Source organism: Tupaia chinensis, unplaced genomic scaffold (genome assembly GCF_000334495.1).
Source record: "Tupaia chinensis unplaced genomic scaffold, TupChi_1.0 Scaffold145148_1, whole genome shotgun sequence".
Classification (NCBI taxonomy): Eukaryota; Metazoa; Chordata; class Mammalia; order Scandentia; family Tupaiidae; genus Tupaia; species Tupaia belangeri.
In genome coordinates, this window is record NW_006205008.1 from 593,425 (window position 1) to 607,059 (window position 13,635).

The following is a 13,635-nucleotide window of genomic DNA, read 5'->3' on the forward strand; positions in this document are numbered from 1 at the left end:
GGTGGAGTTGGACTGCGAACTGGCACGGCTGCTGGTGCTGCTGCTGCCGCCGGCGTCACTGCCTAGATCCACCCCATCCTCTCGGTAATCTCCGCGTAACTCAGCCTCATATTAGCACAGGGATGCCCAGCCACCTGCGCGCGCATTTTTCAGACCAGGGGTCTTCGGACACGCACGGACTTTGTTTTAACCATTTTGTGCCAGGCGCGCCCCTGCACCCCGCCCCTAAGATTCTCTCTGGTACTTTTTTTTATTATTATTTTATTTGATTCCACTTCTCTGACATAATTTTATCATAGGTAAGTGTAACAAAACTGTCATTCCCATTGTGCACATAAACCAAACTGGCGAGCATCAGTGCTCTATTGCAAAAACCTTTTAAAAAAGAGAGAAACATTTTTAAATTTCTTATTTACTTTTATTTATTTTTGAGAGTTGTTCGTTTGTTTGTTTTGCTATAGGGTGCATGTGCTCATTGGAGACACAGAGAGAGACAAAGAGAGAGAAAGTGAGAAATCACCCCCCAGAGGGGATGCCACACCACAATCCCTTCCCCTCCATTCTCCTCTTGGGATCTTGGGCACACACGCACACACATGCACCAGTTGTGAGTTTCAAGCCACTGGGTCCGAGATTCAAATTGCAGTCTGCCATGTGGAAGTCCAGCCCCACAACCACTACACCACCTGCTGGTCCCCATTTTTTAATTTTTTGTTTTGTTTTAGAGGTTTTTGCCTTAGGGTATGTGCACTTGCCAGAAAGAGAGACAGAGACAGTGGGAGGGAAAGTGAGAAATCACCCTCTAGGGGGAATGGTCCCGCTGCAGTCCCTTCTCCTTCATTCTCTTCCCAAGATCTCAGGCATGCATGCACACGCGTCTGGTGTGAGTTTCCAGTTACCAGGTTCAAGACTCAAACCTCGGTTCGTTGTTTTTGTTTTTGCCATGTTGTGCATGTGCTCACCAGAGACAGAGAGAGAGAAAAGAGACAGAGACAGAGAGAAGGAAAGTGAGAAATCAACCCCTCCATGGGAGGATGGCAACACTGCAATTCCTTCTCCTGCATTCTCCTTTCAGGATCTTGGGCATGCATATACACGTACCCAGTAACGAGGTAGACCAAGTGAGAATCCAGTGCCTTAACCAACACACCAGTTGCTGACCCCAAGAGAGAACCATTTTTGATATTTCCAGTATCTTTTTCCTCTTCAGTAGAGACTCCTTTTTTTCCTTTTGTTCTTTTTTTTTTTTTTTTTTTTTTTTTTTTTGCTGTAGGGCGAGTGTACTCACCAGAGAGAGAGAGAGACAGAAAGTGAGAAATCACCCCCCAGAGGGGTTGGCCACACCTCAATCCCTTCTCTTCTATTTTCCTCTCAAGATCTTGGGCACACACATACTCCCAGCATGAGTTCTAAGTCAACAAGTTTGGGACTTGAACCATGGTCAACTACATGGGAATCCAGTGACATAACCACTAAACCATCTGATGGTCCCTTCAGTAGAGACTTCTATATCTCAAGGGAAAAAGATATTTGTAGGTATAAACTGAAATAAAACAAACAAAACAAAAAACAACAATGAAATTAAAACCTCACCCATTTATTTTTTTCTTCTACGGGAGTTCAAAGTCCCAAATCCGTCTCGGTGGTCTAAAGTCGAAGTGTTAGTAGGGTGATGCTTTTACTGGAAGTCTGAGAGGTGAATCTGTTTACTTGCTTTTTCTAACTTCTGGAGGATGCCTGTATTCCTTGGTTCCTGGTTTTTGTCATCCAATCTGTCCCTTTTAGACCCTGACCTTACTACCTCCTCCTTACATGGACTTTTACTGTCACACTGGGCCACTCAGGGTAATCTTTCCACCTCTAAACCCTTAGTTACATCTGCTAAGTCCCTTTTGCTATGTAAGGCACCATTTGCAAATTCTGGAGATTCAAACATGGACACTTTGGCAAGATCATTATTCACTCTGCCGCACTCCATCTATTTATTCAAAGGATTTTTTGTGACTCCATTTTCAGATAATGGTGCAGAATAGCCTTTGTATGCTGTTTCCGTTTTGAAAACAGTTTCGTCTCACATAACTTTTAGAAAATATTTTTCAGGGACCAGCATGTGGTGTAACGGTTACGTTGCTAGACTTCCACACAGTCAACCGCTGTTCGAATCCCAAACTTGGTGGCTTAAACCTCACACCGGGTACATGTGTGTGCCCAAGATCCTGAGAGGAGAATAGAGAAGAGATTGCAGCGTGGCAATCCCCCCCGGGGAGATGATCTCTCACTTTCTGTCTCTCCAGCAAGTGCACATACCCTAAATATAGCAAAAATCTCTCTAAAAAAAAAAAAAGAAGAAAAAATTTTCATTCAGCAAGGATTATTTGTTTCTTGTAGCATTTAATAAAAGTGTCTACTACTATTTACAGATGACTGTTTCTGAAACCGAATTTGCTTTAAATAACTAGTATCTGCTTACCTATCACAATTGGTACTAAGCAGCAATGACTGCATTGTTTGTCCAGCACCAGTAGTTAACCCACTAAACAGAGTGAACAGGCTTTCCCCACACATTGGGCACCTCTGCAAATTACGGCATTCAGCTTTGGGATAAAATCTGAAGTCTCATCGGTGCTCGATTTTACAGCTTCTTTAAATAACTTAGATTTCTTTCTTTTTTTTTTTTTTTTGGAGAGGTTTTTTTTTACAGGGCGTGTGCACTTGCTAGAAACACAGAGAAAAACAGACAGAAAGTGAGAAATCACCCCAAGGGGAATGGCCGCTCCACAATCCCTTCTCCTCCATTCTCCTCTTGGGATCTTGGGCACACACACACACACACCCAGCGTGAGTTTAAGCCACCGGGTCTGGGACTCGAACCAGGGTTGACTACGTGAGAGTCCAGCAACATAGCCATTACACCAGCTGCTGGTCCCTAGATTTCTTTTTTCTCCCTTGCGGACACATGACTTTGCATTGCTTTCTGGCCATTTCATATGTGTGTGTGTATGTGTGTGTGTATTTATGTGTGTGTGCATACATAAATATATATATACATATATATATAAATCACTCACACATATATATGTGTGTGTGTGTGTGTGTGTATTATTTATATAGGCTCTCAGCAAGACTATGCCCATCTTAAGAGCTACATCCAGGTCCCCTTCTTTCATATCTCTCAAGAATCTAGCAAAATATTAGACCAGAGAGAATAAGCAAATAGTTTACAGAGTTTAGCTTGAGGGGTGTTTTTGAAAAAAATTCATTGAAAATATTTCAAGTCAGATAATTTCGCAAAAAATCTTCTGACTTCACGTCTCTTAAAAATTTGGACCATGTAAGAGACAGTCTGTGCCAGCATTTCTGCCTGGCAGCCACACACTGGTGTTCAGAAGCAGTGCCCCCTGCCTCGGGCAGAGGTTCCCCAGCTCCATGGTCTCCATCCCATTCCAGACCTGCCCCATAAGCATTTTAGCTTGAGACTCATGTGCTTGCTACCCTTCAGAAATCCTTAGTGGCATCCTAATATATCCATTCATCACTCAAATATTGAGATTGCTTGTTAAACCCAAATTTGGCTCAGGAACTATTTGAGGGCATCTTTACAAAATGTTTGTAATGCGTAAGTTGTTCTTTAGGGTCTTAAATATCAAACTATAATCCATGAACCAGCATGAGTAGCCTCCATCTGGAATTTGTTAAAAGCTCTATTGGGGCCAGCAGGTGGCATGGTAGTTAAGGTGAATCTTACATGGCCGACTGCGCAGTTCGAGTCTCGAAGCTGATGGCTTGAAAAACATACCTGGCCTGTGTGTATGCTATCTGAACCACTTCACCTGCAGGTGCAAACTCTAAAATTCAATCTCCGTTTTGTTTCTTCCCATCCCTGTCCTTCTTCCTCCATCCTTTTACTGGTTTCTTTAGGGAGCCCCTTCTCAATAAATCACTTGCACACAAAAGGTCCATTTCTGGGTAACCAACATAAACATCTATTTTCTTGGCAGTTCCAAGTTATAATATAACTTAAGTGTTTCAACATTACTGCATCTGCCACATCCTCTTTTTAGCCACTCCCTCCCAAAACTCCAACTGTCTACTATCTGTTGGACTCCAATCTGGCCCAGCTTAATAATAATAATCTCTGTAGATGGTTACCTGCTGTTTAGGAAGGATTCTCACATACTTTTCTCACTTTATCTCATTGTTTTGTCTGGCGAGGATAATACTCCTTTCCCTTGAAAGACAGTGAAATGTATCCTTATAGAGCAGAAGTGAATTGCTCGAGTCACACAGTTCAAGAGTAGGAATCTCTCAGTCCACTTGTCATTCATTGTAAAATGGTAATAATGATAAGGATGAGATGATGATCATTTAAGTCAGGCTTTGGGTACAGAGTTAAGGTAATTATACTCTTCTGTTTGTGGTATAGGATCATCATTGGGCCTTTCGGGGTGCATTTTTTTCATTCATTCATTCATTCATTCATTTCCTTTTATCACCTATTTCTCACTTGCATTTCCCTGATCTCTCATTCCTTGATAAACAACTATTCTGATGTACTTAACGTGTATCTTTTATATGAGTTCTTGGAAAGTATGCGTTGTGTATTGGTGCAAGCTTTTTTTAATTAACACAAATTTTACAAGTCATAAAAACCATCTAGTTCTTTTTTTTTTTTTTTAAGAGATTTTTGCTATAGGGAGCGCTCGCCAGGAAAACAGAAAGAGACAGAGCCAGAAAGCGAGAAATCACCCCCCAGGGGGGATGGGCATGCTGCAATCCCTTCTCCTCCGTTCTCCTCTTGGGCTCTTGGGCGTGCACACACGTGCCTGGCGTGAGTTTAAGCCACTGGGTCTGGGACTCAAACTGCGGTCAACTACATGGGAGTCCAATGACAGCCATTACGCTAACTGCTGGTCCGGAGACCAGAGGAAATTTTAGGGGAGGTATAGATGTTGATAAATTTAAGACACTAGTGGGAGTAAATAAACATGAGTACAACCGCTGCATGAATAAAAATGCCATATAATGTAAATCAGTAGAGGAAATCTCAGAGTATCTAATGGAAAGCAAGAAAATAAGTTAATAAATTCAGGAACATATAATAGAAAATTTTATTTCTTACTATTCCATGTGTAGTGAAATGTATATCACTTTGTAAATTTAAAGACATTTTCAAAGTAATGCATGCACACTTGTTAAAATGTTCAATAATACAAGTATCACTATAAAAAAGTAATCAGCTTTACTGAAACAACAGTTTTCAATTCTTTTTTTTTTTTTTTTTGAGAGGTTTTCACTATAGGGCATGTGCGCTCGCCAGAAAGACAGAGAGAGACAGAGAGACAGAGAGACAGAAAGTGAGAAATCACCCCCCAGGAGGGATGGCCACACCACAATCCCTTCTCCTCCATTCTCCTCTCGGGATCTTGGGCACGCATGCACACGTGCCTGGCGTGAGTTTTACGCCACCGGGTCCGGGACGCGAACCGCGGTCAACTATGTGGGAGTCCAGCGACATAGCCATTACGCTAACTGCTGGTTCCCAACAGTTTTCAATTCTTTTAGCTGTTTCTTCTGGAATTTACTACCATATTTATAAATACTATATTCATACTGTTCTTTTTTAAAAGAATTATTTTATTTAACTTTATTTATTTACTTATTTATTTTAATTTGACCAGAGAGGGATAGAGTAAGAGAGAGAGAGCGGGAAAGTGAAAAAGCAAGCCACCAGGTCTAGGACTCGAACCCTGGTTGGCCATGTGGGAGTCCAGCACCCTTAACCACCATGGCACCTGCTGGGCCCCATACTGTTCTTGTTTTAAAGAATTATTTGTTCAACTGTATTTATTATTATTATTATTATTATTATTATTATTATTATTATTATTATTATTTAATTTGACCAGAGAGACAGAGAAAAGGAAAGTAAGAAAGCAATCATCCAGGTCCAGGACTTGAACCACAGTCAGCCATGTGGGAGTCCAGAGCCCTAACCACCATGCCACCTGCTGGTCCTATACTGTTCTTTTTGAAAAAAAGTATTTATATTTTTCCATGAGCTAGGAAGAGAGATAAAAAGAAACAGAGAGAGACAAGTACTCTCAACAGGATCTTCCTGCTGCAATCCACTACCAGCCCTAACCAACAAGGACCATGGCACTTGGGTGTGCAGCCAGCATATACAGGGACACTCTGGACACAGACCTGGGATCTCCCATGTGGCCTCAGCATTAAAGGCTGCGATGTTACCACTATGCCACTACAGCTGGGCCTTTATTGTTTTTCTTAATTTTTTCACTTAAGATACTGTATTACCTACTGACTTAAAACACCCCTACTACACACAAGCTCATTCTCTCTTTTGTTCTTTCTTTTACACACATGTAACACATACACACACACACACCCCTGCTTATTCCACACAAAACTACCAAGATAGTTATAGAAAAATTTCCCCCCAAGATAGTAATAGAATCATTTTTAAGTTAAAATTAAAGTCAGAGTTGACATTTCTATAGCTATGTAAACATCATTCACAGCTGAGCCACACAGTGTCCTATGACCCTTGACAGACACAGACACTTGTATCCCTACTTTAAAACTTGTGAACTTCAGGGAGGGCCAGCCAGCCAGTAGCATGGTGGTTGGGACTCCCACATGGCTGACTGCAGTTCAAGTCCTGGACCCAGAGGCTTGAAAATTATGCTAGGCACATGTGCATGTTTGCCAAAAATTCTGAGAGGAAAATAGAAGAAAAGGTATTGCAACTTGTTCATCTCCCCCAGGGGAGTGATTTCTCATTTTCCCTCTCTTTGTGTGTCTCTGTCTCTTTCTGGCAAGCACATATGCCCTATGGTAAAAATATTTAAAAAGTTAAAAACTTCTGAACTTTTCATCTGGGAATTTTTTTTTTTTTTTTGAGAGGTTTTTGCTATAGGGATCGTGCGCTTGCCAGAAAGACAGAGAGAGACAGAGAGATAGAAAGTGAGAAATCACCCCCCAGGGGGGATGGTCACACCACAATCCCTTCTCCTCTTGGGATCTTGGGCATGCACACAGACGTGCCCGGCATGAGTTTAAGTCACCAGGTCTGGGACTTGAACCGCAGTCGGCTGGCTACATGGGAGTTCAGTGACATAGCCATTACGCTAACTGCTGGTTCCTCATCTGGGAATTTTTCATGAATTATTCAGTTGTTTCCTTCCTTGCTTTCGTCATTTTCTGATTCTCTCTGAAATTTATGTTACACAAATGTTAGATTTTTATCTTAAATATTTCAATCTTGACATTTCTAAAATTGTACTCCTGGGGCTGGTGAGCAACACGGTGGTAACACAACTGTACCCCCATGTAAAGGCCCTGGGTTCATGTCCTGGAACCTCCTGGAGTCTGCTGAGTGTACATGTGCCTATGATCCAGGCCCACTGAGACGGGATGGAGCACAGTGTGAAGACCCTAGTGGGAGGGTTCTTGTCTCTCTCTCCCATGGAATAAATAAATAAATACACTTTTAAATAAAGGTGATTCATTCCTCACTCTCACCAAAACTTACTCTATCCACAGTTTTCCCCATCTTAGTAGATGGTAACTTGGTTCCAGTAAGAACCGAGGGAAAAGGCCTAGAGTCATCTTTGACTCTTCTGTCTCCTTCAGACCCCTCATCTAATTCTTCAGTGTTATGGTTTAGGTAATGGTTTGTCCCCCAATGCTTTGTGTTTTGGAATTTAGTCTTAGCAGTGACTATATGTCTCCTGGAAATTCATTTGTTCAGATTTACTTGTATTGTAAAGGTGTTAAGTGAAAATATGGATTCCTTAATGGTGTTTCAGGGTGAGGTCTTTGGATGTGATAATGTCTTAGGGTGGAGCCGCCATGACTAAGTTATAGCAGGTTTTTAAGGAGAGGAATGAGACTAGAACACCAAAGAGAAAGTCACACAGATACAGACCACGCTCTGCTCTGCTGAAGTTCTGCCTTCCACCGCTTTGTGACGCTTTTGGACTTTCCGGCCACCAGAACTGTGAGCTAGAATAAACCTCTATGTTCTCTCCTCTCTTTTTTTTTTTTTTTCCTTTTTAGAATTATTCATTTATTTCTATTTATTTATTATTATTTAAATTTGCTATAGGGCATGTGAGAGAAAGTGAGAAAACAAGCTGTCAGGTCTGGGATTTGAACCATGTTTGGCCACATGGGAGTCTAGTGTTTTAACCACCATGCGCCCTACTCATGCATTCGCTGGAGAGATAGAGAGACAGAAAGTGAGAAATCACCCCCCCCCAGAGGGATGGTCATGCTGTAATCGCTTCTCCATTCTCCTCTTCCTCTTGAGATTTTGAGCACACACGCACACAAGCCAGGTGTGAGTTTCCGGGTCCGGAACTCGAACCACAGTTGGCCATGTGAGAGTCCAGTGCCTTAACTACTATGGCACAGGCTGGTCCCCACATAGTTCTTCTAAAAGCCAAACAGCATGACACTCCTCTGCCAAACATACTCTACTGGCTCCCCATTTGACTCAGAAAAAGCCAAAGTCCGAAGCTTGGTCACCACAGCCCAGTGTGTCTGAATTCTTGCCATTGCTCTAGCGTCAATCCCTGTCAGTCTCCTCTTGGCTCACTGGGCTCCAGTCTCCTGGCCTTTTATCTCCTCCTCAAACTGAGAACCGAAGTTTCCACATCAGAGCCTTTGTATTAGCTGTAGCTTCTGTCCGCAGTGCTCTTTTTCCTCTCACTCTTTCAGGTCTTTGTTCACATATTCCTTGTGAATGAGGTATACTCTGCTTACTCTAAAATAGAAAAAATAAAAATCTTCAAAACTGGTCAGCAAATGGCATGGATGTTCAGGAGACTGGGTCCTACATGACCAGCTGTGTGGTTCAAATCCCAGACCTAGTGGCTTAAAAAACAGGTGTGTGCGTTCATGCTCCAAAAAATCCTGAGAGGAGAATGTATTGTGGCATGGCCATGTCCCCTGGGGGGTGTTTTCTCACTTTCTTTCTCTTTCTCTGTCTCTGCCAAGCACATGTGCCCTATAGAAAAAAAAAAAAACTACAAACCACTCCCAGCACTCCCAATCCTCTTACCCTTCTCTATTTTTTTCTTTGTGAACAAAGCTTTATCTCCTAACATACTATGTAACTGACCCAAGTATTATGTTTATTGTTCATTTTCTGACTCCTGCAATTACTATATGAAGTCTTTGAGAGCAAGGATCTTCTCTTGTTTTACTTCCTGACTGCAATAGTTTGGAGATTCCCCCCAAACCACACGTTGGAATTTGGTTGTATTGTAAAGATATTCGGTGAAAACTCTGTCCTTTCACAGTGTCCCAGAGTAGGGCCTTTAGATGTGATGTCATTAGGGCAGACCCTTGTAACTGAGTTCTGGTGTGTTTGTAAGAGGAAGAACAGAGCAGGCTGAAACTTACGGATAGCTGCTCTGCTCAAGATCCAGCCCTCCGCCATTTTGTGATGCCTTTGACCTTCCACATCGCCAGAATCCTAATTCAAATAATCCTCTATTAGCTTATATTCACCCAGTCTCGGGTATTTCTGTAAACAACATAATAATGGACTAGGACCCTGTATCCCGAGTACCTGGGCCAGAGCCTGGCACATAGCAGGCATTCAATGAATGAATGAAATTCTACTTCTCTTATCATTTATCTCCTAATTTTCTCTCTCATTGATTTTTTTTCTTTTAATTGCTGGGATATTTCTTCATCTTTATTTTCTGAATCTTTTGTTTAGTTTTAAACTTCTGAGATCATATTTACACAAAAGTTTGTTTTGTTTTCTAAATGTTCATGTTTATAACCTGTTTTGTGGCTACAATATTTTCTCTTATTTTTGACATTCTTTGAATTGTTTCTGATTCCCAAATTTCTCTATTTTCATTTCTGTTTCCATACTAAAAGATTAATTTAAATTTCATCTGACCGTCTATTCATATTTAAGCTGGAAGCATTAAGCATCACTGGAAATTCTTAATACCTGGATAGAAGCTATCAATGGGGTGGGCTTCAGCTGGTAGTAATAGGTGTCTCTGGACTTTGGGGAGGAGAATCTTGGATATCAACATTTATAGAATTGGAGAAAGAGAGCTGGTTAGTTTCTCAGCAGAGATGAATCCTATTAGCTCTTGACTGGGAATACACCTCAGTGTTAATGGAACCTTAGCAAATTATGGGGTAGGGTGAGGGTAAAGTGGTGGCTGAAAGTGTCTGGTTCAGTGTATAGATTTTCGCTTCAGTTTCTCAGCACAAAACTTTATCTTGCCCTAAGTTGGACCCTGTAGCCCCCTGATCAGAGTTCATGTAGTTCAACTTTTCTGTCTTCTGCTAGTGGAAGGGTGGGGTTATTCTCTGTATGTGGGCAAGGGGAACACAACCTGGGAATTAGACAATTTGCTACAAATGCCATCAACTTTCTTATTGTTCTTAGCTCTAGCCGGCACCTAAGCTTCTGAAGTACCCAGTCCTCTAATTTCTGAGCAATCCCAGAATTTAGCGGAGTAACTCTACGGCAGTCTTCTCATTTCCCAGGTGTTAGTTAGCCTCTTCGGCTTTGCTAAGACAGATGCCATCCAATGGTTTGCTTGCTGACTTCCAGGGCATTGCTGAGATGACTCTTATCATCGTTGTCTCCTCCACTTTCTTTTTTCTTATCAGTTTATGAATTTTAAATTTATTTTACTCTATTTTAATGGGGTTTGGAGAGGGAACAAAATTAAAGTGTAAAATCGCCAAATTTCATTGGAAGTGATTTGTGTTAAGTCCAGTATAAATATGTATGTAAAAATAAAGGAGTTTTATTTTCACTTTTTTTTGAGGGTTATTTTTTAGACTTTTTAATATCTCTTCAAATTAATTAAATTTTAGAGCTCACGCTACGTCTAGAAAATAAAGCTTTGGGAACTAAATGTACAGATAATCATAAGACTCTGATCCATGCGAATTTCATTTTGGTGGAAGTAAGAATCATCTACAGAACAAAGTTAAGCAAGAGCAGTTAGTCACGGTAATTATGAAAAACTACTTATTACATGAAGATGAATCACTGGTTTTAATTGAGATTAATGCATGTATTTAAAGTATTATTTCATTTTTATGTGTAGTTACATATAATGATCCAGGGGCCATGGAATTGAGTTCATATGAGGACGCTGATTAACAAATGAAATTAAGTTTTTCTCCCTATGTACTTATTGACATGGTACTATCTAAAAGGAATCCACTCCTGGGTCTGGATCATGGCACAGTGGTAAAATACAGTCTCTCAGGGAGGCTGACCCATGTGGGAAGGCTCCGTATTCACATATGGAAACCGCACTGAATATGCCAGGCATGTGCGTACCCATGATCTGGAGCTGGCTGGAGACGGATCATGGCATCAGGATCCTGTTGGGGGTGCAGTCCCTCTTTCTCTCTTGCTCACGGAATAAGTAAATAATGAACTTTTAAAAAGAATAAAAAATTAAAAAGTATTCTCTAAGGACAGTTAAGCATTCTTATTTTATTTTTTAATTAGCATAGATCTTGTGCACTTGCCAGAAAGAAAGACAGGAGGGAGAAAGCACTCAATAATGAGGCTTAGTCATGCTGCAATCTCCCCTTATCTCTCAATCCTGTTCTCTTAAGAACTTTGAAGATACTTGTTAAGCTTAATCTTCTATATTTTGAGTGATAAAAAACAAGGTTTTGCTTTTATTTTCAAATATAAAATATTGCATTGTTTTCACATTGCATTTTTCTCAATTCTCCAGATTTTTTTGTGAGAGATTTTTGCTATAGGGTGAGTGTACTTGCCTGAGAGACAGAGAGAGACAGAGAAACAGAAATCAAGAAATCACTCCTCAGAAGGTATACCCATTCCACAATCCCCTCTCTTCCACTCTCCTCTTGAGATTTTGGGTACGCGTGCACATGTGCCCAGAGTGAGTTTTAAGCCAATGGTCTAGGACTCAAACCGCAGTCAACTCTGTGGGAGTCCAGCAATGTAACCATTATGCCATCTACTGGTTCCAATTCTCCAGATTTTAATTAGTCCCCCTTCCTAGGAGCTGGAGGAAGGGCAAGTGACTTTACCAGGCTGATAATATTATATTCAGGATGATTGGGAACCAGCAGTTAGCGTAATGGCTATGTCGCTGGACTCCCACGTAGTCGACCGCGGTTTGCATCCCGGACCCGGTGGCTTAAAACTCACGCTGGGTGCGTGTGCATGCGTGCCCAAGATCTCGAGAGGAGAATGGAGGAGAACGGATTGCAGCATGACCATCCCCCCTGGGGGGTGATTCCTCGCTTTCTGTCTCTATGTCTTTCTCTGTCTGGCGAGTGCACACGCCCTATAGTGAAAAAAAAAAAAAAATCTCTCCAAAAAAAAAAATATTATATTCAGGATGATTTTAGAAGCAATCTTTTTTTTTTGCCTTATTCATGAGTATAACTTTTCTGTGACATTTTGGTTGACAGAGAGAATTTCAAACCATGTTTGTTACTATGGACATTGTGATATCAAAAGGGATTTATTCCCTTCCAACATAAATAAATTACATAGTATAACATCGATTTGAAAACTGAAACCATGGGACCAGCAGTTGGCATAATGGCTATGTCACTGGACTCCTATGTAGTCGACGGCGGTTTGAGTCCTGGACCGGCGACTTAAACTCATGCCGGGCGTGTGTGCGTGTGTGTCCAGGATCCCGAGAGGAGAATGGAGGAGAAGGGATTGTGGCATGGCCATCCCCCCCGGGGGAGGTGATTTCTCGCTTTCTGTCTCTCTCTCTTTCTGGCGAGCGCACGCGCCCTATAGCAAAAACCTCTGCAAAAAAAAGAAAACTGAAACCAGGCCAGCCCATGGCCTAGTGGTTAAGACGACTGGCTCCAACATGGCTGACTTTACAGTCTGCGTCTTGGACTCAGTGGCTTAAGAAACATGCTGGGCACATATGTGTGCATGTCCAGCCCCAAAAGAGGTAGAAATGGAGGAGAAGGGATTGCAGTGTTGTCATGCCTCAATGTGGAGTGCTTTCTTGCTTACCTTCTCTCTCTCTGTTTTTCTCCCAGGGCACGTGTGCTCAATGACAAAAAAAGACACAAAATAAACTGAAACTTAGATTAGTTGGTGGTGCAGAATGGCAGACTAGTGATGCAGCTGGACCCATAGGGACAAGTCCTGAATGCACACCCCAGGACCTCCTGCACACACCAGGCACATGTGTACCTGCGATCGGGGTTGGCTGAGACTACGTGTGGTTTGCAGCATAGAGACCCCATTAGGGGTACCTGTCTCTCTCTCTCTGTCTTTCTCTCTACCTGATTCTTTCTCTCGTGGAGGAAATGAATAAATAAACTGAAGGAAAAAAAAACAAACTAGAATTAATTACATGTCTTTGCAATAGGAGACAGTATGAAGTTATCTCACAAAGATTAACTATATCATGTTTTACATCTCCTCTACAACCACAACACTGTGATTATTTTGCTGTTTTAATAACCTTTATGTAATACAACTAACTAATAAACATATACATAAAAACACAAATTTAAAACTAGATAAATTGGACTTTATTGAAGTTAAAAACTTTCATGCTGCAAATGACACCATCGAGAAAGTAGAGAGATGATCCC